General features: G+C 35.9%; 2 long non-coding RNA genes across 2 annotated transcripts in view; one reads left to right on the top strand and one right to left on the bottom strand.

Annotated features, from left to right (window-relative positions):
• LOC139118413 (uncharacterized) overlaps positions 1 to 27,300 on the top strand; it is a 130,488-nt gene that overhangs the window by 11,390 nt on the left and 91,798 nt on the right. The window lies entirely within an intron of this gene.
• LOC139118205 (uncharacterized) lies at positions 23,023 to 25,033 on the bottom strand. Its single transcript, XR_011548631.1, has 3 exons — positions 24,836 to 25,033; positions 23,803 to 23,969; positions 23,023 to 23,116 (listed from the first exon to the last, which is right to left on the bottom strand). It is a non-coding gene; the product is annotated as an uncharacterized lncRNA (long non-coding RNA).

The following is a 27,300-nucleotide window of genomic DNA, read 5'->3' as shown; positions in this document are numbered from 1 at the left end:
CAGAACAGGACAACAAAGAGTTACAAGCAGACTTGGACATGCTCCTAAATTGGTCAGCTACATGGCAGATGCAGTTCAACGTTGAAAAGTGTAAAGTTATGCATATTGGTCCTAAAAACCAGAACTTTCACTACGATATGAATGCAGTTTCACTAGCAACAGTATCAAAAGAAAAAGACATTGGAGTTACAATTCATGAATCACTTAAACCAGCCTGTCAATGTGCGGAAGCAGTGAAAAAAGCAAACAAGACCCTGGGATTAATCAAGAGATCATTTTCATTTAAATCAAAAGACATCATGATGAGACTATACAAGCAGTTTGTCCGACCGTCATTGGAATATGCCATACAAGCGTGGTCACCATGGCTACAGAAAGACATCAACATGATTGAAAAAGTGCAGAGAAGAGCCACACGACTAATACCAGATTTACGTCACTTACCATATGAAGAGAGACTGAAAAGACTACACTTGACATCTTTAAGTTTAAGAAGACGACGTGGAGATATGATCCAGATGTATAAAATATGTACAACATTGATCACTGCAATCTGAAGTTCCATAACCACACAGTAGGTCAACGAGAGGTCATATTCACAAAATACAGAAAACTCACGCAAAACTGGATGTCAGGAAGTACTACTTCTCATGCAGGATATTAAACGAATGGAACAGTCTACCAGATGAAGTTGTTACAGCGCCAACAGTAAATGCCTTCAAAAACGTCATTGATTTGTACTATGAAACCAGAGAAGTCTAGAGGGATGACCAGAATCCTGAAAGGATTACTAATCCCGTCAACCAAACTGAACTGAACTGACGTAAAAAACCGCAAGTACCCGGATGACCCGCGGTCGAGAATACCCCGCATCCATACCTCTCCAAGACATGTCTCGGTAAGTTCTTCTCATCCAACTTTCAATTTTGATAACACCACATACTTTCTATTGAAAATAGTAGTGAGTAGCTATATCTTTCGCTGTGACGCAGAGCTATCGTATCATGAAACAAATCAACGCTTGTGCCAAGTTTGAAAGAAATCGGGCCAGTTATGTTTTAGCATGGAGCTAAAAAAGGACCTGCGTCGATGAAGTTGAATCTTTATGACCCACCACACAACAACTATCCTCTCCAAACAGTTCCCAAGCTAATCCCCGCATTATTACATGTACTAGTACAACAGATACATGTAGGTTCCAGTCATTCATTTTCACCGTAACTTATAAACAGTAGATTACAAACAAAGATTGAGGTTAAATCAATGAGAGGGGCTGGATAATGACAGGATATTAAAAATTTAAAAGTTGTTTCCAGATACAGCTTCAGGTGAAATAGGGATAGATATACTTGTTTATATATGACATGTACAGTGTAATTTAGAAATTGTATAGCTTATAATTTGATGAATTATTTAGTTTTTTTTAGTTACATTTTGTATGATTTCTCACTCTTCATATCTTGATTTTTCTCAACTGCACCAGTGAGTGTTTCATTTGTAGTAAAACTGCATGCACATTGATTCAAATTCATGAGTTATGGTGTCAGTTAAATTTCAGTATCATTCAATTTGATGAGGTGCATGGGAAACAAAACATCAAATACTTGGCACGTACAATACACACAGACAGACTTGTCAACTTGTATTGCAACCATTCAACTACCGGTACATGTAGCTGTGGAAACGCAGCTTTCTGTGGCAGGGTGGCTTGTGTATATGCGGGTCATCAAAAGGTCAACCCCGCCACGGATAGCTGCCGGGCGCCTCGTAGCGAAAATAGGTAAATTACTACGACCCAACCTTGTTCGGGACTTTGAACGGCAAAATAACTAAAGTGGGTATTTAGAGAGCTACAACATGTATATAACCAGTCGGGGTTATGACCATACAGAGGATAGTTGGGAAAAGCCAATGGCGTACCGTATATGTAATGAGGTTAAGGCAAGAACCCAATCACATACTGTATATGTAATGGCGGTTAAAGGGTTCACTTTGAAATGTTATGCTGAGATCGCGATCTGACCTGACAGATCCACCGTGACCGATTGAGTGAGAATGTTGGCTACCCGGAGGTGTCGAGTTGATTTGCGACGTTCTACCGTGTTAAAAATTGTAAGGATTTCTTCAGGAATAGTTTTCTGAGTTTCTTTACCCTAGATCATGTTCGACAAAGAGTTATTGGACGTTTTTCGTACTCTTTACCAGCTTCTGGTTAACTTCTCGGCGATTGATTCTGCGCGCGTTTTTCTGAGCAAAGGGTCAATCGTACCGGAAATGCATGGTGATCGAAAAATCGTGCTCCATCGTGTTCCGATCATTGACAAGAACAGTTGACCCATCGTTGGAAAGCTTGAAACATTCTCCATGCTACAGATGGAAAGGTTAAATTCAATTTGACCAAAAATAGGCGATATTTGGCGACAAATAATTTGCTGTAGATTTACAAGGGTCAAATCCTGATTTCTAGGAGCGGTACCTGGCCAGGAAAATCATCTAAAGAAGTAATATTCGATGTAATAACCACCAGTGTCAGTCGCCATCTCGACCGTACTGAACATTGTGCGTAACGTCTACATCTAAAAACTACCTAGTGCTAAAAATAAAGAGTGAAATCTGGCCGAAAGTTCCGAACTCATTACAATCTGCGAGCCAAGGATTGCATGGTCAATTATTCATGACGTTGCGGCAGCAGGTTCGCTGATTGGTCAATCGTAATATCCTCTCTATGGACATAACCCGGACTGATAACACACATATGCTTGAACAGATCTTATCATACTCTGTAATGAGACAGTGTACATGTACTATTGCCAACAGTTGTGTTCGTATATGTATTTACTATTTGATTGTTCTGTCCTGAGATGGATTTCCAGAGATCAGTATTAACCGTCTTTCTGTGAATTTTTGAATTAAAAATAAAATCAGGTATTTTTAAACTCGCTTAGAGTGAACTCGTAGTGAAAATATACAGTGCACATGTAATGACTTAACAAATAAGTGAAATCTTTTGCTATCAATACAAAATACTAAATTGGGATTGCCCTGTGTGGAAGTTGGTTGACAGTTAGTCATCAAATATTAACCAAGTAAGGGAATGAAATCATGATTGTTCAAGTAATAACTAATATTTATTTTAATTTTCCTTTCAGAGACACCATGCATAACATCAGCAGGGTAGAGACATGGTGCTGTCTACAGCCAAAGGTTAGTAAGGGATAGGGAATAAAGGTGGGTGGGTGCCGTGGTTTGGGATGGGGGGGGTATATGATATGGGGCCTTGGAATTGATATTATGAGGGATGGGTCAGATTTGGAGGGGTGATGTTTGTGAAACTTTCTTGAAGTATGACCGATTCCCGTAAATGATGTTCTTGTTAATATTTTAAATCTATTTACTGTTTTTGTAACATGACACAAGATGCCATCCGGATATTTCCTCACAAATTATTTGCCTGTAATTAAACAAACAAAAATTTATATCATGTGTTTGAGCACCATTCGGAAAATTTTCATAAACTTTCTTTTTTTGTATATCTATTCATTGTTTGACATATTGATACAAAATTCTATTGAAAGTGCCACATCATACCTTTAATTTTTATGTCATTCCTGATAAATTTAACAAAATTTTGATATTTCAACAAAAATTACTACTGTCCCATTCAAAACTTTGTCATATTACTATTTATTTGACCAAATTTGAAGAATCTCCCTTACACCAAAGCTTACCCCACACGATTTCTATGTGTTTGACCAAATTCCCTGTGTTATTTCTTTGATTATTCACTGTTTAGTACCAAAAACCAACAGACTGCCTGACAATGCCACATAATACCTCATTTTAAGCATCAATTGTCAAATATTTCTTCACACTTCAATATTTCCCACAAGAACTACCAATACCCAATTCCAAACTGTTATAAATTAATATTTACTGTTAAAATTTGGAAGACAACTCTATACTAAAATTTCCCTACTTACCCGGTCATTTGTCACTTCAAAAACCAAATCATGACATGAAAATGCCACAAGATGCCTTATTTTATGCAATAATTATCACAAATTTGGGCCTTTTTTTTCACAAGTGTAAAACAATTTCCTTGATTAAATGTCATGATCCTCCTGAATACCAAATTTCCCCACAAAATGTGACTTGACTTTTTCACCTTTATTTTTATCAAAATATAAAACCAAATTATAAAGAAAATGCCACATAATGCCTTAATTAATGCAAATATTTCATACCAATATGATTTTTTCTGTGCTCAATATTTCATTTGCTTGACCCTCTGTCTAAAAATACCACAAATTGCAATTCATGATTGATGATTGATACTGCAAAATTACCCGTGAGTGTGTCATCTTCACAAATTTGGCTGCATTTTTTCCAATTTGTGTCATTAAACAAAAAAAAATATACATCTTCCAAATTTCATACTGTTGTAACAAACCATCTGTAATATATTTTTCCATTGAAAATTGAAAACTATTGAAAACAAAATATTCATTGAAAATTTTCTGTGCAATAATTTCCCCTTTACTAATTTTCATGAATTAAAATAATTTTGAAAAATGTTCGGAAGAACACCTTCAACTATTATTTACAATTGGCATTATGAACAAAAAATTTTTGGTAAGATTCTGCATCATACCCTTTGTTATTATTTACATCATCTTGACCATGTTACATAAAATTATATCTGAAAAATTCTAACAATATCCCTTTCAACAATTGATGGTTAATGTTCTGCAAAATTCCACGCAATAAAATGTGATTTCAATCATTCTCACAAAAATTGACCATATTTCTAATAAACTTCATACACATTTGAATAATATATTTTTATTTTTATAAACATTCTGGCAAAACTTCCCTGTGCATGTGGGCCTCATTTGTCACAAAAAATGTTGCACAATGTATGGATGCATGGCTAAAGCTTTGTGATTGGTGTGACTGTACAGTATAGTGGATTTCTTGTGATATTTTTGGATGTGACTGTCAATCATGACAATGGGTAATATTGAGACACCTGGCTCTTATTGAATATTTGTCAGCCTACATTGATATTAGTATCAATGTAAAGTATTCAATAAAAAAGTTAAGGGTCTCTTTTGATCATGTTGTTATTGTTGCTTTGACTTTATTTGTGTAGCTTCTCAAATTGTTTTTGAAATTGCCCTTGTAAAGTGGTTGGCGATTACACCCTCAGACATCACCTGATTTCCTTGCGCTGTACATGTGATACCATTTGCAGAACTTTAAGCATACATCCAACATTGCCGACATATCTATTTCAATTTGTTCATTGTTTTGGCGTGTTTATCTAAATTTTGAATGTTCAATTTTTCAAATTCACATGCACTTTGATAAATTTATCTTCAAATTTTCCCATTTACATTAACCATCAATTGACAATTGTACTCTAAAAAATTTGTAACATTTTCCATAACCCATCATAAAAACATCCCAAGTTTCCCCATGACATTGTGTAATTTACTTTTGGCTTGTTTTTGTTTTAATACCTTAAATTTTGACCCTGTCCCTTTATAAAAACCCAATGAGATGATGCAGGATCTTTCCTCAGTTTCAATCATCAAAATTAAAATTTCCCAATTCAAATTTGATTATGCATTTTATCTGAACAATTTTGTCATTTGGCTTATTTCCACTTACTACTTGTTTTAAATTTTCATCAGTCATCAAATTGAAATTGACACATTCACTTTATTATGACCCCCTAAAAATGTGTAATTTGGCCTATTTGAATTACATTTCAAACCTGATAATTCCTAAACTGCTCAAAATATTTGTCGTCCACTCATGTCTCATGTGGCATTTCCACCCGTCCCAACCTCAAAGTTAATTTTACACAGCTCAATGTTTCATTTGGTACAAGTCTGGTTCCCTTCTGTTATATATGAAATGTTCAAATTAAATTGATTATCAATGGATATTTATATCTGTCAAGGTCGTGTGGCATTTTCATGTTCCCTGCCATTGAACTTTATGAAGTCTATTTTTAATCATGATGCAAATGAATGACATCACTTGACCTATTTTGATTCCACCATTTGAGATATGAACTGTTCTTAAAAATTTGATTGTCCCTTTAACATACAAATTCCCCAAGGTAATGTGGCATTGTCACCAGTCTCATTATCCTGTAAAGTTTACAAAGTCCCTTTTGATTTCAGTTGACATTGTTTGGCCTATATCAACTTCAAAACACCTGATATGTGAACTGTTCAAATTTAATTGATTGTCCATTAACATTTACATTTCTCAAGGTGATGTGGCATTTTCACCCACTTTTATTTAAAACTCAATTTTAAAAATTACATCATTGCATCAACGTTGCCTCAAAATAAAATTCATCTCGATTCTACTTGACATTCTATTTGCCCTTTATTCCCCTGCTAAATTATTAAATAAATATACAAAACTCTTGATACTCTTCTGTTTTGCAATATGACCCTATGACACCTATTTTACATAACCCAATTAGTGTTTGAAAGCAAACACCCTAATTTATTCCCCAAATAAAAAATATGTTTTCGTATTTTTTCGATTTGCCCCATCTTAAACTGACTTTTCATTTATTGCGTCATACTTACAGAAAGTCTCACAAACATCAGGGGATTGATTGTGTTTGGGTAATTGGATGAGGGGTGGGTTTGGGGTTGGGATTATCTTGTTTTGTTCTCTCTGCAGGATAGAAGTCGTACGGTTCACCGAAGAAGAAGAAGAAGAAGAAGAATCAAGTGGCACCACGGAAGATGATATTTGAAAAATTATTTTGAATTTGTTGATTTGTATGACAATTTATTTGTAAATTAAATATGTATATTAAATAAAGGCACAGTTCCCGTATTAAATAAAGGCACAATGCCCATCTCTTTCCCTACTCTAGGGATTTCTTCTTCTGTAGAATTTTCGGCCATGACGAGGTAAATTATTTCTAAACGTCAGGGACCCCAAAACTACTGAAAATGGAACACATAAAACTAAACTATGTTATTTTGTGTTCCGGAGCTACCTGCAGAATATTGTTTTTTTTCCCTCTAAAAACTGAGGGTTTTTTTTCTTTTGTAGATGGCTCAGTGTATTTCGTTTGGACTTCTGTATAACTTAGTTGCCATTTAATACGTTCAGGCCCCAAAAGAGACCACCAAAAAAAACAAATCATTTTTCAGAGACTTCATAGACTTTGAACTTGGTACGGATGTTGAATGTTATGGATTAATGCATGAGTAATGGCGCCACTGCATGTTTTAATATTTGCACAGCACATAGGCACAATAAATATCTAGGCACAATAAATATCATGGCATTCAACATTCTCATCAAGGCGGAGACTTGAAAAGTCTGTCTGAAACTTGTACATTTTTCGTTTGGCTGAGGTCAAGCTGCAGTTCGTTCCAAAGTTTATATTGTTTGGCATTTAATTGACATTTTTTCAATGATGCATACAGTCAGCTTGATATGGGTATTATTTAGTATTAGCCTCTGTGCTAGGCAGTGCAATCTGCTGGTACCCCGAGTATGACAGTATATTTATCATTGGCAAATGTTCATATTTGTGAAAGACCACATGACTGCAACTGAAAAGTGCAATTCAAAAATCCACAATTAGCATTTTGGCATGAAATTGATATAAAATTGGTCTCACTTAAAAAAATTTATTTTGACAAATTGATATCAGAATTTGTAGACACTGGCTATACTGGTAGTAGGCTTAATCAGACTATGTAGGAGATGGTGTACCCTCCGCGGCAAAGTCCAAAAAACCAGCAAAAAAGTCCAAAAAACCTGCAAAAATCACTTTAGACTTTGTTGAAAAGGTCATTGATACAGTGACATTTTTGAAAGTTTGCCTCGGTGAGATAAAGTCATTTATGCACAGTGCAGATTTGAATGTCACGGAAAGCGACAATTGTTTGAAATCAAAGTCAGAAAACCATCTAGAGTTTGGCCATATCATTCATTGTCATAACTCTATTCTTACTCGGTAATGGACTACCTGTACTAGCACACAATTGTACATATTTTCAGAGTCAATTCTCTTTGGTTTGTTAGTCCCCACGGACACTGTCCGGGGGGACTGGTAGGTTTGGTCATGTCCGTCCGTTCGTCCATCTGTCCGTCCGTTCACGCAGATATCTCAGAGATGCCTGGAGCGATTTCATTCAAACTTGGTACAAGGATTACTTCATATGTCATACATGATATGCACGTCGATTTGTTTTATGATACGATCCAATATGGCCACCGTGCGGCCATTTTATTACGATTTTTTCATGTACAGAGCCATAACTCGGACATGTTTCAACCGATTTTATTGAAAGTTGGTACAAGGACATTGACCTATGTCATACATATGCACGTCAATTTGTTTCGAGACATGATCCAATATGGCTGCATGGCGGCCATTTTGTTACAATTTTTTCATGTCCTTAGCCATAAGTCAGGCATGTCTCAACCGATTTTATTCAAAGTTGGTACAAAGACATTGACCTATGTCATACATATGCACATTGATTCATTTTGTGGTACAATCCAATATGGCCGCCATGCGGCCATTTTGTTACGTATTTTTCATGTACAGAGCCATAACTCAGGCAATATCTCAACCGATTTTATTCAAAGTTGGTACAAGGATATTAACCCATGTCATACATATGGAGGTCAATTTGTTTCATGATATGATCCAAAATGGCCGCATGGCAGCCATTTTGTTACAATTTTTCATGTCCTTAGCCATAAGTCGGGCCTGTCTCAACCGATTTTATTCAAATTTGGTACAAAGACATTGACCTATGTCATACATATGCACATTGATTTGTTTTGTGATATGATCCAATATGGCCGCCGTGCGGCTATTTTGTTACGATTTTTTCATGTCCTTAGCCATAACTCAGGCACATCTCAACCGATTTTATTCAAAGTTGGTACAAGGACATTGACCTATGTCATGCATATGCACATTGATTTGTTTTACGATAAGATTGAATATGGCTGCATGGCGGCCATTTTGTTATGATTTTTTCATGTCAAGAGCCATAACTCTGGCAAGTCTCAACCGATTTTTTTCAAAGTTGGTACATGGACAATGACTTATGTCATACATATGCATGTTGATATTTTTAGACAGTAAGATTAAATATGGCTGCGTAGCGGCCATTTTGTTACGATATTTTCATGTACAGAGCCATAACTCAGACACATTTCAACCAGTATCATTCAAAGTTGGTACAAGGACATTGACCTATTTCATACATATGCACATCAATTTGTTTCACGGCATGTAGCAGTATCACGTCAATTACTTAAGTTTCATAATTAGGCTGATATGTCAAGAAATACTGCATCAAATTTCATGAAACTTGGTACAGATGTTAAGCTCACATTGCTTTAACAGTGAAAAAGACATTTATTAGTATCATGTTAATTAATTTGTAATTGCTTATGTAATGAACTTTCCTAATTAGAGTGATATATCCACAAATACTGCGTCAAATTTGATGAAACTTGGTACAGATGTTGATCTCATAGTGTTGCAAATACTGCATCAAACTTTATGAAATATGGTACAAGTGATAATCTGTCAGTGTTAGGATAGTATGCAAAAATGTTGGGCAACATCCTGTCGATTAATTACTAATTGACTCATTTAACGACCTTTTGTAATTAGGATGGTGGCCTACATTGGTTTTATGTTTTTACTACCATGGAACTCATTCTTGGCCATTGAGTGCCATCTGTATTGCAGTATTTGTATCACAGACCTAATTAATGAAGAGGACTCTATCCTCTCTGAGGACTTGTAATTAAAGTACCCATTAACAAGTGGGGACTGTGTCATCAACGATGACTTGTTTTCATTTGTTTGAGTAACAATTGTGTATTTATTCTGTCTTGTCTGTTTGAAGATACCGGTACATTTATGTATTATAAAAGTGAAGCAAACCGTAAGTAATTATTAGTTATGTTTGTATCATTTTAGTCCCTGTGGATGAAGTCTTGCGGAATGTTAAGATTGGGCTCTGTCCATCTGTCTGTCTGTCCATCCCTCTGTGCACCTAGATATCTCAGTCATTCCTGGCCCAATTCTTTTCAAAATCGGTGCAAGGATAAAACACTATAGTGTACAAATGCACCTCGTGAGGCAGCCATTTTCTTGTGACTTTTAATGACCATAGCCATTACTAAGACACACCCTGACAGTTGATTTTGTAAGTGTTTTTGTTGTTGTTATTCAGCTTGTTCTTTCTTAGACCTCATGATTTACTTGTCTTGAATGGTAACGATTGCTGGAATTGATTTGATGTCATATCGTATACTCTGAATTTTACAAATTAAAGACACTGTTCGCAATCCCTGGGATCGCCTTTGTTCAAGTCTGTAAGAGGATTATGGAGGTGTGGTAGCCTTTTGTTTTCCATTGAAATTGTAATCTGGAGGGTAAATTTTCTGATGAGACAATCTGGTGCCAACACAGGCCTTTAACAAATACATCTATTTGGCAGAAACTATGTCATTGACAATGACTTGTCTTCTCTTTAGAAAGATGAGATGAGATGCAGTATCCATGGTAACTCAATAAAATGAAGATCTATAAATATATACTTTTACATGAAAGGGACGAATGAAATATTAACATGTAAGAGGACAGATATTGAAATTGAAAGTAACTTTTGCAGGTTGATGTTTTGTATTTCTGGTTTGATTTTCTATGGCAAGAGAATACATGAGTTGTCTTCTTATTTTGACAATGTAGTTGTACATTTTGTATGAAACCCGATACATAGTCAAATGCCCAATTTGGTTTCAATAAAATACCGCATATTAAGCTTTTTTTGAATGATTTTCAAAAGATTGATACAATTGTTTGTCAACAGTATCGAACACAATAGATTTCATCATAGCTTTACACAAACATGGAACACAATTTTTATATGAACAGGCTCTTGGATAAGTCTCTTTTGACAAGTTTCTGTTTAAAAATTAGTGAGGAAGTAAAAGCTATTTAATCTTTACCCTGCTTTTACTTAATGTTTTCAAAGCAGGAGCTGTAAACTCAGTGGCAATACTGTGTACAAATAGTGCTTTATGGAAGCAGCAGTTGATAAACGTAATGGTAATTTTTTCGAGAGTGCACGTAGAGGGCGTACATCATTGCAATACAGCCACTATGCTTGTCCCTTGTAAATATCAGCCATTAGATTAAACACACTGGGTAAAGACAGAAATGCCAAGTGTACATAGCTGCCATTTTAAAACTGGTGAATGATCATGTTAAAATAACAGGCATTCAATAGCTCATTATGATAACTATCTAAAGTTTTGCCGAGCCAATGCCGAGCGTGAGCGTCCAGCTTAATACCACCGTGCGCTGCCAACGCTAAATATGAAGACAGTTGTGGAGCAAGCACACGTCCTTCATTTGCAGATGTACATTATCTTCTCTGATGCTTGAAAATACTTCATTAAAAAGCACAATAAAATGGAATACATTTACATAATATTGTGAAGTTTGCCTTATGTCCGAGGGAGAGGACTCTTATCACCTCTTTGCCCCAATTTATAGCAGATACAAAGCCGCATGAAAAAAATGCATTGTTACTGCTCTAGCGAGGACTGTGCATTTGAACGGTGATATCAGTTAATGATAGATTGTTTTTCAGAAACTACAAGTAAAGAATGCTTTTCTAGCCACTCATTTCGCCGCTTGTTGCCCTCGCATTCAATGCTTTCCTTACTTTTACTCACCCCGGAGTCAAAAAGAGGTAGGAAGTTCCTACTACCTTCTTTAAACCGCAGCCCATCATGCTTTGGAGACGGTTCCTCAACAATAATAAATGTTATATATATATATATATATATATATATATATATATATATATATATATATATATATATATATATATATATATATATATATATGTGTGTGTGTGTGTGTGTGTGTGTGTGTGTGTATGTATGTATGTGTGTGTGTGTGTGTGTGTGTGTGTGTGTGTGTGTGTGTATAGATTTATAGATATATGTTTATATAGATATACGTTTATATGTACATGTGTGTGTGTATGTGTGTAAGTAAAAGATTAAAAATTGGATGTACACATCCAAAGTTTTCATTTGCAGCTGTCGAGCCAAACGCCGAAGTGCGGTATAGTTTCATAACGTGCTGTATCCAATTACAACGAAACGATATATCCAAGATTGAAGAGACTGTCATCTAAGAAGACATTTATTAAATGGTTCGTTTCGGTTACAGGTAAAACGTTGAAAAGTACTGGCTGCATCGGAAAAGAGTACGGTACACACATCAGTTGGGAGGTTGGGAAGTTAGGGAAATTACGTCACAGCACGTTGTCAACGACAAATTGCGATGGAAACTCACATGATCACACTAACTGATAATTAAAATATCAAATGATGACTGCATTATAATCTTATAAAGACAATGTACGGCAAAAAATCCAGACAGTATTGAACAAAATGAACAACACGCATTTGGTAGATGATCACGACATAAAGCAGAAGACAACTTAGGAAGTACACACCTCAAAGTGAGCGTCTTAAACCTGTTCTCATGTGAACAGGCTTTTTTGAATCTGAATTTAGGGATCATCGTGGATAATTTGGACAAAAACGGCAGATGCCAAAATAGTCACCAATGTTTGTGTTCTGTGGAAACAAGTTAAAGTAGCGATTTTTCTGTTAACACCATATTTTCTTTATTTTTCAAGTGTACTCAAAACGCTTCTATCTCCACGGTGTGTTGTACAACTGAACGGTCGTTAAAATGAAGGTCACGTGCATGTCACGTGTTAAGTCGTGCGTCTGTGGTGAAACGTTACCATACACGTCGCTCATTTGATTGGGTGCCATAGGAAATAATCGCCAGCAAAATGAAGAATCCTCCCCCTCTAAAATCTGTCCGTTACCTTAGCAATCAATACGTTCTATCATTGGTATTTCAGTCTCGACGGCATTCTGTTATCAATATTGATTTCGTACATAGCTATCTGTCGACATCAACAAAGTTCGTATAGACTTATGTTTATTTTGAATAACCTTGTTTAAACAAAATCATTGTATCCTATTCAGACTATCAATACGGACAACACTACTGTCAGTGTTTAGGCAGGGTCCTATCGCCCGAAAAGAAACTGCATGCTTAGCTTGCGAATATATGATTACGTATAGTTCATACTGGGCACAAGTCGCAAAGTGGGGAGGAAAGTCGGGGTACTCCCTATTAGTTATACGCGATGTGCGCCGAAGTTGAATATGTTTATCCATGTAGACTCCAAAATTGACCAATTTTTTGGTATTTCTGGTCAAAATTAGACCCATAGACCCGGGTCATAAATCAAACATTTTCGACAGAGTGGAATTGTCAGGTGCAGCCAACGAACAATGCACTTAGGGGTCTTTACTATGACAAGATATGTTGTACATGACAAGTAATGTTAACTGACTAATTTTAAGTCATGAGGGTAATTAATTAGCTGTTCATAATTTTCTCTCCCACTGAAAATTTTTCGACTTGCCCTCCCGCACTCAAACTTCATTTTTACCCTCTCCCCACTTATTGTTGCCTGTTTCCCCTCCCTACTGTCAATTTCTGAAGCTCCCTGCCCTGCGGCGAAAAAAAACTTGCCGCTTTCCAATGCCCTGCAAACAATTCCCCTCAAAATTTTGTCATTCCATTTCCCCTGCAGACATGAAGCTACCCTACCCTGAGATGAAAAAAACCTGTCGATTTTCCCCTACCCTATGAACAAATTTCCCCTGAAAATTAACATTCCCTCAGACACATACTGCAATGGTTTCCAACCCGAATGATATGGAGTACTGGCTCCTACATGCGTCTTCTATAGAACACGACACCCCAGAAAAGTCTATTTGATTTGTCTATGCATATATCCGCAGAATAAGAAAATTTAATCATTTAGTGCCCACAGAAATGTTCAGATCTTGTCTTCACAAGTTTGTTAAAAGGGCGCCTCCTATCGATCACAAATATGTCAGCATACGTTGTCAATGTTCTGAAAATAGTTCCCCTAGCACAGGCCTTTGCTTTGTCCAAACTTGTCATCGGTTCACTTAATGTCATTTTCGTTCATTTTTGGTAAGAAATTATATGAAAATATTACACAGAGATTACTAAAAGTCATGTTCAAGTTACCTATATTTCATTGTTCGAAAGCGCCGATTCTACCTGCACGTTTGGGATAAGTTTAGTCACAAAGTACTGATCATAAGGTTAATTTTGTAAGAAATTAACATTTTGATGAAATATGTTTTTGTTATACAAAAAGGTGAGTACAATACTGTGCAATACTTGTGTGTAAAAACAATAGATTGAACTGTCCTTGTGAAAGTTATCATTGAACTAATCTCTACAATCAGGGCTCAGTTGCACAAGCTCTTCATTGTTTGGTACTTTTCTATTTTTGATTCAAAGGAAAGATGTAGAAAATGTAACAAATTCTATGTAATGACCTTGGCCATGTTGTTGTCCATTTGGGTAGATAGTAAATCAGCACATTTGATATTTCTGTTAAAACCTCCGGAGTTTAAGTGTGGTTTATGTCTTTTCAACTTCCGACATTTAATGTCCGTTTACGGCAATGTCGTTACAACACATCATTTCAGCCATAGGTTTGAATGGTGTAGAGTTACCATGACGCCAACAAACACGGCCATCAGATCATGGATTGCAAATCACAAGCACTGTGTAAAAATGAGTCTAACTTTGCGAGATATTTTCCTGATAAAAGTGACTCGGGAACCAACCGTTACAATGTACAAAAAATGTGAGTATGCACGCTCTTTTTGGATACCGATGTTGGCGACGAATTTCACCTTATTATCCCATCAGGTCCAGTTACTTCAGCAATTTGGATTTGACGCTGAGTGGCGTCATTTTAACAAAGTTTTAGTGCCGACTAGAAAAGTCACCAGAAGATGATTCTGGGATCATGGGTATGACGCCGACTTTATGCTCCTCATCCACTTCTACACAATATTGGTCAAAGTGTCGATGTCGAGCAAAGATCGTTCTAGAGGCAAAAGCAAAAACACAAACATTTATCTTGAGTACGTGAGATTAAAAAGGGGATGTCAATATTGCAAGTGTGAATACTCCTCCAATAAGAGTGGAGCAGGGATGGGGGCATAAATAACTCATCCGCTACTCAGTCATTTTGGCAGCGCATGTACTATAATTTCTTAAAGGGACAAAGTCGGCCATTTTTCATGAATTTTGTTTGATATGAGATACTACTAATATTGTTTGACATGTTGAAAGATACTGAATGAATTGGTGACCATGCATATATTTGAACCCGGTTTTAGACACGATACATGGAACCATCGCGAAAATGAATTAATGGTCATGACCATTAATTCATTTTAATTTCGCCATGGTTTTTATTTAATTTTTCTAAAACCGGTTTCAAATATATGCATGGTCACCAATTCATTCAACATGTCAAACAATATTAGTAGTATCTCGAATAAAAAAAAATCATTAGAAATTGCCGACTTCGTCCCTTTAAACAGTCGAAGCAACAGACACTGCTACTACACAATCGGGATTTATTTCATTCAGCAGAGTACTTTGGTGTTTTATGACAACGATTTAGACGTCAAAACATGACTTGAATCTGTAAAGTACCAAGGTAGCGGATTCCTCTGCGCATTCTTGGAAAACTAGCTGTTAGGAACTACTATTGAGTATGATGATCCGATAAGAAAACTGGTTGTCAGTAAACAAGCACAAGTGTTACATCTGAAAAGGACTTTAGTTAGGTAACCTTTCTGCTGTTACAGTAGACTTGGTTCAAGTCGGTGATTTTTTTTGAAAAGAAAATCATTTATAATAGTTTCTCTTGTGTCTCTCCTATTTCGTACAAATCTATTCCGAATTTGGCAGCCCTGGCCAGGTTTTCCCAGCGATTGAACGCGTTAACTTGAGACTGCGCAGTAGGGATTTAGTTTCTGCCGGATTCATTCCGGGTGAAACTCCCCTGTGTAGCGTTCACCCCACTCATCGCGCGCGTCCACTCCACTCATGCGTTTCACATGAAAATAAAACACTAATCGTCGCGTTCACTCCACTAAAACATTATTAAATCATAGACTTGAACCAAGTCTACTGTTACAGGAGAAAGATAAATCACACTTTGGTAGAAATAATATCTCCGGAAAGAAACTGAGGATTTCTATGAAAAAGAGCCTAGATTCATCTTTCGAAAGAAACATGTCATAAAGTTATGAGACAAAAATCTAATTCAGGAGATTAAGCTTGCAACTGCATGCAATGATAAGGTCAGATACTCAGCTTTCTGACAATATATGATGTGTGGGGGTTTCCTGGCCAGCTTCAAAGCGTAATGTAAGTTTGAAAAACATGCTATGTAAAGAGTGCTGCACTACTTTAAATGCAGACTGGCTTTAAATATCAATTTATGTAGTTTAAATTGCATTTTGACATCAAAACATTATTGCTCCAGCATGGCAAGATGGCTTATCAGCGTCAAATATAAGCTTATATACCTAAATACTTAGATTGTGTTTTGTGCAGTTTTGTTCCAAACATGACCTCTTCCTTTTCCTACAAAGATGTTTTGCAAAAGGGCGTCGCCTTGGCAACGACTATAATTAGGCATTAGGCATGACCATAACCTTAGATGACCTACATTGCGAACGCAATCAACTGGCCAACTTCAAATACCTGGACACTTACATAGAGTTTTTTAATATTTAGTTACAAATATATGGAGTTTCTGAAATTTCAGTTTTTTGCTATTGCATTGCCACGGCAACTGGTCTGACGCTCATACATACCACCAAATTAATGGCAAACAAGCAGATTATGTTAGCTGAATGATGTCTTAGCTAACTGAAAAACACGGTGACAGAAAGTACCTAAGGAGGTGGGAGCTGTGGTGGCCCATGGACTTCTATTACACGGTTTACGTCGTAGAGGGCAGTATACAACCAAAGGGTCTTTGAGGTTGCGTTTTCGTCACGGTGGCATGGAGTGTAAACCATTGCTATCGGAGGGCAACGAATTGTCTTTAATACAGTGTCCTTGAACTGAACAATAGAAAACATACAAAAACAACCAAGCATACATACATACATACATACAAAAATAATAGTTATGAAGAACACGATTGGAACTATTTTGGGATAAGGCAAAAGTCATTAAATTCTTTGTTTTGCGTCCCCACCCGCTTAGGTTTTAAGGTTTTCATGAAAAATACACACATTGTATTTGAATAGGAAATTTTAGGACATGACCTCTTAGCTTTTCTGAAATAAATTTTGTTACAATTTTTTATTTGCTGTAATCAAATTACATTGTGTTAATTTTCTTGTGTGTCTTTTTCAGCCGCTTCAAAAGCAATGTGTCAAAGATCATGGTAGATTCAAATCGAATCACATGATGAATATTGATGTTGTGTTATCAATATTCAAAACAACAAAGGACTTACTGAAAACACGATCAGGTTACATGATTTTATTAAAAATATGATCTTGATCCAAAACATAAATCACCATAAATATTAATTTCATGGTTTGATATGTAACAAAATAATACAAACCACTATAATAGATTTGTTAATATTTAAACATAATATGAAAATGTAGATATGTAATACATAATGTAAATACAGTAATCTACATTAAATGTATTTTAATTCTGTATTTATATTGTGAAATACTAATAAATGTACATAAATAATAGTTTTTTTATCCATCAGTCAAAAAATAAAATGATTTTGAAGTGATTTGTTGCTAAAACATTCTTTAGTGAAGTAGATTATCCTATAATTTAAATTATTTTGAATATTTCTTTTATTTTCATGATTGTATAAAACTGTATTAGATGCTGACCTCACAGTGAAGGTAAGAGAATGGTGTATCTATCAAAAGCAATAGAAAAGCTGTTCAGTCAGTGTTTGTATGAAGATAAGAGAATGGTGTATCTATCAAAAGCAATAGAAAAGCTGCTCAGTCAGTGTTACTTTGCAGGATTTGTATGGAAAAAAATATTCTTGCCACTGTGCTTTGAAATCCAGCACAGTGACACCACTTTTTGAATATATTTCTCAACATGCCTTCTCATTCCAATTTTTTTCAGAAAGTTTCAAGAAAATGACAATATAACAAGCCTTAGGACATTTTTTGTTGCATTTCTACATGCAAATGGCTGATGCTCTGTTGTCCATAGATACTACCCTGTCCTTAACTTGTGTTACAGCTAATCTTGTGAGAAAAACTTCTTTTCCAAAGACAATATTTCATGAGAAATACAGAAAACAAAAAAGTTCACAGCATGTACAAGGAACAATCTCCTTTCCAGCATTTTTGTTGAGATAACAGTATTAAAAACTTTAAAGGTCACCATGACTGCACTTGACCTCTCTCACTTCTCACATCTCTGGCACCTTTGCCCTTTTTCCATGCATAAAGGTTCACATACCCAATTAAAAACTTATTGCAGATGTACCAAAGTCCTTGTAGAGTAAGGATTGATACCCTGAACCATTTGATTTCTGGGGGAGGGGGAATAGAGGATTTTAGAAAATAACATTCAAGTACCCAACTGAAATTTTTTTAGATGTACCAAAGTCTAGCTGTGAAATGGTTAATACATACCCTGATTAGGATATCTACTGGTGAAGTAAACCTATACACTTCTACCCCATCAAGGTCACATGATGGTCACATGATCTACTAGGAAATGAGTCATCAATATTAGTTCTGTCCATCAGAGTGACATATATTTTTCTATCTCATGTCATAATCAAAACATTCTCTGCAAAATGAAACACATCAGCACTAAACTGATACCCTGTTCCAAATATTTCAAACACTTTCTGACAAACATGAAAAGATTTGATCAATGTTTGAAATCCACCAAAGTAATCTTGGCTGTTTTCAACAGTCACACACACAGACCAAAATAATATCACTAAACTTTGTTTATTCCTTCACAATTACATTTAGCAATTCTTCAAGTAACACCAGGCATCACTACAAAGAAACCCCTTGTTTCTCTTCATCACCCCTTTTTCATTGTGACACGAGGCATCGCAACAATAAAATCCGTTTTCAGTCATATCATTCCTTGATACAGCTGATTGATTCTTGATCTTAAGCATTGACACTGACATTGACTTTGTCATCAAAGTTACCCTTGCTGACACTTGGTTATAACTGTGGCTTGTCATCTGAGTCGGCAATGTCATTGATCTCTCTGCCTTCCTCCATTACCAGCATGTCCATGTCTTGAAGATCAACAGTTGGGCCATAGGAATCTCCTAACACAATGATTGAAGTGTGGAAGTGATTCCTGTGAAGCAATACATACATTAAGATATACAGCATGATTCAATTAATGATTCTGCAATATATCACTGCTTGAAATTCATTGTCAACAATGCCTTGATAGCTATTTACTTTCTGTTACTGACACTGGAGAAACTCTCAACAGTGAAAATTCTCTGGTTGTGAAATTAAAATAGAATATAAAAATTAAATTAATCAAAAATAATTATACTGGTTAGACTTGTACTATTTGCTTGCACACTGTGCTTTGCAACTACTTTGAAAACTAGCAAACACCATAAACAACATAAACAGGTTAACTCATACTAAATAAAGAACATGTACATAAAGTATGATTTGTTAGAATACTTCATAGATAATGAACAAGCAACCTAACGACTAATATAGCTCCGCTGTGTTTATGTAGACAATAACTATTTTTGACAAATGTTGATGAAGGAGGTGGAAATCTTTGATAGCTCATTTCAATGGCCAGCAAAAAGTGGCTAAAATAGCTGCAAAAATACACAATTGAAGATTTCATCATAATTTGAATATATCATATTGTATCATCCCTGAGAACATCTGCAAAAGCAATCTGACGAGTAGTTTTTTGGGAATGAAATTTTCTGACCAAAAATGGCAAAAATTACCCCCAAAATAAAAGTTGCAGATTTCACCATAATTTCAATATATCATATATTAAATAATCCCTTGGAACTTGTATACCAAATATCAAAGCTATCAACTTACAGTTTTTGAGAAACAAATTATTTGACCAAAAATGGCAAAAATTGCCCCCAAAATACAAAATTGCAGATTTCACCATAATTTCAATATATATCACATTTAGTTCATCTGTAGGAACCTGCATATCGAATTTCAAAGCTATCAGACCAGTACATTTAAGAAAGACATTTTTGGACCAAAAATGGAAAAAAATTGCCCAAAAAATACAAAATCGTAGATTTCATCATTATGCAAAAAATATCATGGTCAAAAAATATCATTAAGATCATCTGTAAGAACCTGTATACCAAATTTCAAAACTATCAGATGAGTAGTTTTGGAAATACACATTTTTTGACCAAAAATGGCAAAAATTGCCCCAAAAATACAAAATTACAGATATCATCAGAAACTCAATATATTACTAAGTTCATCTGTAGAAACCTGTATACCAAATTTCAAAGCTATCAGACCAGTACTTTTTGAGAAACACATTTTTTGACCAAAAATGGCAAAAATTGCCCAAAATATACAAAATTGTAGATTTCATCATAATTTCAATAAATATCATTTAGTTCATCTATAGGAACCTGTATACCAAATTTCAAAGCTATCAGATGGGTAGTTTTGGAAATACACATTTTTTGACCAAAAATGGCAAAAATTGCCCCAAAAATACAGATTTACAGATTTCATCAGAAATTCAATATAAATTACTTAGTTCATCTATAGAAACCTGTATACCAAATTTCAAAGCTATCAGACTAGCACTTTTTGAGAAATACATTTTTTGACCAAAAATGGCAAAAATTGCCTTAAAAATGCAAACTTGCATATTTCTGCACAATTTAAAATACATCTGAAATAGATCATCCCTAGGGACCTATGTACCAAATATCAAAGCTATCTGACTGGTAGTTTTGAAGTAGAAGATATTTAAAGATTTTTTTACCAAAAATGACAAAAATTGCCTTAAAAATACAAATATGTAAATTTCACCATGATTTGAACAAATCTAACTGAGGTCACCCTCAATGAACTGCATATCAAATTTCAAAGCAATCGGACAAGCTGTAGATTTTTTTTACCAAAAACACCAAAAAATGCCCCAAAGTACAAATATGCAAATTTCACCACGATTTAACAAAGTCAAGTGAAGTCACACCAAGTGAACTGCATATAAAATTTCAAAGCAATCCTTCTTGCGGTTTCAGAGGAGAAGGCAATTGTTGACGGACGACCACAACGGAAAATCAACCTATTTGATAAGCTCCGCGTCACTGACAGCGGAGCTAAAAAACCACTGGTTGGTCCTTAAAGGAACAGACACTGTAACTTCTGTTTTTCCACTGTTTTTGTTTTACATGTCAACAGAAAGTAATGTTCTTTCACTGTCTATAACATCTTGAAATACCTAAAACATGTTAAAATTTCTATTCATTCTTTGCAATACAAGTTTTGTCGTCGAACCTCAAAAAGGAACTTCCATTTGTTCTTCAACATCACAAGTCTGAGGAGAAACTGCTTGAGGAGGCAATTGTTTTTGTTGAGTGTCCTTCATTAAGCCACAAGATTACCTAACTCACCATCAAGCCATTAAGATTGCCTAACTCACCATCAAACTCCTGTTTGAGCTGACTGGGTTTCTTAGGTGGAGGTTCTTATTCTGTAGTCCTTTCAGAGATTGTCCTATTTTTGGCCCCTCTTGAGTCATGTGTAGTTTTGGTGATCATCGTGGTGACAGTCTCTGTGATGGTTTTACTGCCATGAGCCATCTTGGTATGCCGTCATGACAACATCCTCACCAGGGGGTTTCAGAATGGAAGCTGACATCATTTGCCATCTTGAATATTTACACCCCTTCAGGCAGAATGCACCTCGGGGACAGATATTCGGATGCTCTAATGTGCATATTCCAATTTTCAGCTGATGGGCAATGTGTGCATGCCATTAGTGCACTGCACTGTGCAGACGACGATGTTGCTTTGCCGGTCACTTGGTAACGACAATGTCATGGGGCACATGTCTACATCACACGATTGATATTGTAGACACAAGGAGTCCTTGGAAAAATTTGAAGTCTGGTTAAAAAAAGACAACATGCAACCATTGAAGTTGCATGATATGATATTTTGCACCATACTTGACCAGTTTGTGGGTGTTCATGTAGTTAGAATATATACCACCATTGAGTCATTGTACAGTTAGGTATATCCTATTGATCTAACACCCAAAATGTTGTGCTATATTTTATGAATAATTTCACTTATTCACCTTATACACAACTTGATGGCCCATTGAAGAGGGGCGTAACTCACTTTTTCAAAAAAGTGAGTTATAGGGGAATGTCATCACAAATCCATATTAATTTCCATGGAATACTGCAGCTTATAACTTGGATTTCTTTCAACCTGGCATTCGGATTCTAGTCTGTAATATAACTTTTACATTACAACATTGGCTGGCTGGAATATTAGTGGAGGCTCATTTTGAAGCTACAGTTACTGTAGTAACTTAAGCTTTGACTTGCTGATTTATGTGAAAATCAAAAACATTATTTTCACCCAAAGAGTTAACACAAGAATGCTGGCCATGTTGACTTTTAATGTGTAGGTAAATATATGCTTATCTGTTTCTCTGGTACCAAATTTTGTCTGGTGACCCCTGGATTTTTGATATTGAAAGGGAATGGTTTGAAGTTTCTTTGATGAAAGTTTGGGTAAAATTTTAAGTCTTTGAATTTCAAGGCACGAACTACCTTAACTGAAATGTTTTGCATGAATATAGACATTCATATACCCTACATTGAAGTGCCACTGTACATCAACATAGACTTTATGGGTGGCCCAACTTCATAAAAGCCATCTATCTAGAAGTTTTCTTCCTTAGGTATTTATGCTTCACTAATGTCAACTTACCTGTCTGAGAGAAAGGACATCATCTATCACCCTCTCTAAACCAACTCTTACAAGCAATGCCTCTACTTCATTGTCACCACCATGGAACAGATCACCATAGCAACAGAAGCTATCAGCTGATGGAGGCAACCTGTACAGAAACATAACAACATCAGAATTGTCATCGCTATTGCAGTAACATGCCTTTTGATGACATTCTCTGGCCTTACTGAATAATATATTGATTGAAAATTAACAGTCACATATCAATTTACAGCAGAATTGTACAAAAACTATACTTATAAAGCTGCTATCCTTATGCATATGAAAGGCACTGCAAATTATGAATTCATTAAAAGTTTACATGACACCAACTTTATGTCACAGTGTATGTTCAGTCATGTATGGTTTGAGTTGTACACTTGAGTTTTTGTACTGTGTACTGGATATACTGGTACAGATTATAAATTGTTTCAATGAATGTTTAATCTTGTCTGGATATACATGCAGAGTTGAGGGTGCACACAGTTAATCAATATTTCAACATGTTTTGAGAAGTCAAACCACAAAAACTGCAAAATTCATGACAAAACTCAAAAGGGAGTAATTTTTCCCTTTCAATTACAAACATAAAGGAAACTAGGCTATTGCTCTGTGTACGCATTGTTGTCACTGATGATGATATACACACTAATATTTTACATGTTTTAACGTGCTACTTACAGTATGAAAAAAAAACTGGCAAAAAAACCCTTGTAATGAACTGTATTCTACAATTTTAACAGGATCAATCATTAAAAGGTGTTACTGGTCATAACGTTACCTGGGAGCTAACTGTTTCTATGGTAACCTGTAGAGTGTATGAATACCAAGCAGCAATTGATGGAGCAAAAGACCAGTCAACACTCTCAAATTTGGGTTCAAACGTGTCATTTTCATGTCTGCTCTGTACAACCCAAAAGTGCTTGATTTCTTGGTCAACTTCGACATCTGCAAGAGAAAAGTGAAACTTGTTTATGTGAAGACAAGTACGGTAACGTGCTTTCAACTAAAGTGAATCTAAAATTGAAAAAGTTTCTAAAAAGCCTTTAAACAGGAACTCCCCCTATAAAATCTGGATTACAGTAAATCTATGCAAATGTAAAAAAACCACACTACTTGTTGGAGGTGTTGTGTTTGGTCCCAGAATCCCGTAGTATTGCCATTGCTTCAGGCTTTCATTGTCATTAAATCTTGCATATGATGCTTGTGAATATATAGCAACTAAACTTGAGTTGAAAATAAACTGAAAAACTGTTGTTTTTTGTAGGAGAATGCATAAATTTCAAAGTGTGTTCCCTGTACGACCATTTGACCCCTCTTTGCATATGTCATGAAAGTGCCCATCATGATTATTAAAATTATCATATGGTCAAAGCGATGCTATGAGAATTCAAAGACTCCCTCCCAGTGTACCGGTATGCCAATAGCTGCATCATCAGTAATCCACCTATGTAACTTCCTGTTTAACCCTTTTAGTGCTGTTATTTTTCCAACCAAAATTTAGTGCAACATTTTACCAACATTTATGAATTTTACTGTAATTTTTGATAATTTTGGACCAAATTGATATCACATTTCATTGTCTACAGTTTTTTTATCAAAATTTTGCAAAAATCTAAACAAAATTGACTTTGCTATCTATTGTAAAAGGTGACAAAAATCGACTTTGGTGCTCAAAGGGTTAACATGTTTTTGTATACTGTGATTCTATTAAACATGCTGGCAATTTTAATGTGCATATGTGTAGTACTAGGAGTATTACTGTTTCTGTGGAGTTCACTTCAGTTGCTGCTGTAGCTGACATTTCCAATTACCTTCTGTTGATGATTACAGTGTCTTGCCATTATTTCTCTCCAAGCAAAGCTTCACAATCAACAACAACACAGCCAGACCATTCCACATCACCAAACTTGTAACTGCATGAACATCACTATCAGCAGCAAGTATTTCAACCTGTGTTGAAAAATTTCAACAAGTACATGAATTCTCTTCAATATTAAATCAAAGTTTTATTTTTCCAAGTTGGATTTCATTTTCTTGTCATGTTTTATCCACATGTCATCTCTTGACAGAAGAAAGAAAATTCATAGTTGAAACTGGTACAATTCATGAATTATTTACTGGCCTACTTTAAATTAATATTTGTTATTGGGTAAATTCATATCAGACATGTTGATTATTTTCATTGGCAATCCATCATGAGGTAAACTTATATCTATTGTTCAAATAAGATGTGATAAGATAAGTGTCAAAGGTCACCATTTTCAATTTTAGTTTTAACCTGGCAAATCATTTGTGATACCACATTGTGTTCAAACAAACAACCAATTAATATTGACTTGTTTTCATTTCTCTCTGTTACAAAAACATATCAGAAATTTCAAAATAAACTGCTTGGACACAAAGAAAAGTTCTTGAAATTACAATGTTAACAAGGAGCTCATCAATATGTTGAAATCTCTTTTATCTTGTCTGTAGCAAATTGAATCCTTTGCTCTGATTGGGTAAACCACATGCCCTTGTCAAAAACTGTTGACCAATCAGAATCACAGGGTTCCTCACCAGTCAAGAACTGTCTTGTTGGACATGCTTCAACATCTGGGTTCGGAAGGTGAATAAAGACACCTGGCATGGAAAAACAAAATGGCAATCTCTAAATTACTTTATCCCATTCGGCATCATGGTTTGGCTATATACATATTGATATTGATGCTGATTGTGGGCCTGTTGACAGGGAATGGGGATGAAGAGTATGTGTCAACATGTTTTTCTTTCATCTTGAATAGGTCTTCCTCACTTGTAAGAGATTACTAATATTCCGTTTGTACAACTAGAGAGTAATCAAGGTTTCCACTGTCTTCATGAAATTTTTTTAAAAAAGTTTCCTCATGGCACTCTGAACGCAAACAATACCTTGCATTGAAGACATAGACATCTGATACATTCTATCAGTTTTGTAGTTGTCATCAACTTAGACAGGATCCATTAAATCTACCAATATTGGAAGTGATGCTGTTGTCACTGACAAGTCAGCATTGTTGATGGTGGTGATACTGTGGTTACTGACAAGTCAGCATTGTTGGTGGTGGTGATGCTGTAGTCACTGACAAGTCAGCATTGTTGGTGGTGGTGATACTGTGGTTACTGACAACTCAGCATTGTTGGTGGTGATGCTGTGGTCACTGACAAGTCAGCATTGTTGGTGGTGGTGATGCTGTGGTCTTCTGACAAGTCAGCATTGTTGGTGGTGGTGATGCTGTGGTTACTACAAGTCAGCATTGTTGGTGGTGGTGATGCTGTGGTTTACTGACAAGTCAGCATTGTTGGTGTGGTGATGCTGTGGTTACTGACAAGTCAGCATTGTTGGTGGTGGTGATGCTGTGGTTACTGACAAGTCAGCATTGTTGGTGGTGGTGATACTGTGGTTACTGACAAGTCAGCATTGTTGGTGGTGGTGATGCTGTGGTCACTGACAAGTCAGCATTGTTGGTGGTGGTGATACTGTGGTTACTGACAAGTCAGCATTGTTGGTGGTGGTGATGCTGTGGTTACTCACAAGTCAGCATTGTTGTTGGTGGTGATGCTGTGGTTACTGACAAGTCAGCATTGTTGATGGTGATGCTGTGGTCACTGACAAGTCAGCATTGTTGGTGGTGGTGATGCTGTGGTCACTGACAAGTCAGCATTGTTGGTGGTGGTGATGCTGTGGTACTGACAAGTCAGCATTGTTGGTGGTGGTGATGCTGTGGTTACTGACAAGTCAGCATTGTTGGTGGTGGTGATGCTGTGGTTACTGACAAGTCAGCATTGTTGGTGGTGGTGATGCTGTGGTTACTGACAAGTCAGCATTGTTGGTGGTGGTGATGCTGTGGTCACTGACAAGTCAGCATTGTTGTTGGTAGTGATACTGTGGTTACTGACAAGTCAGCATTGTTGGTGGTGGTGATACTGTGGTTACTGACAAGTCAGCATTGTTGGTCACCTCAGATGTACCGGTACATAGTATTGGAACTTCAACCTGAAATACAAAAGACAAAACTCAGAGGTTAGCTGCTTCATTTACATTTCATTCCACCAAATGATTCAGGAAACTACACCAGATGATGGAAGTGCAATTTCTGCCATCCAAGTTGTTATAATTGTTTGTAACTCAAAGTTTGTATTGTTGATGTACCAAAGGACAGGAGGACAAGTGTATGAATCATTATTTATGTAAGAAAACATGGCAATACATTAAATGAATTGATGCTGTAAAAAATACTCAACATGTTAACCTGTT

Source organism: Ptychodera flava, chromosome 19, assembly GCF_041260155.1.
Source record: "Ptychodera flava strain L36383 chromosome 19, AS_Pfla_20210202, whole genome shotgun sequence".
Taxonomy (NCBI): Eukaryota; Metazoa; Hemichordata; class Enteropneusta; family Ptychoderidae; genus Ptychodera; species Ptychodera flava.
The sequence above is the reverse complement of the archived record's forward strand: the minus strand, read 5'-3'. Positions and strand labels throughout refer to the sequence as shown.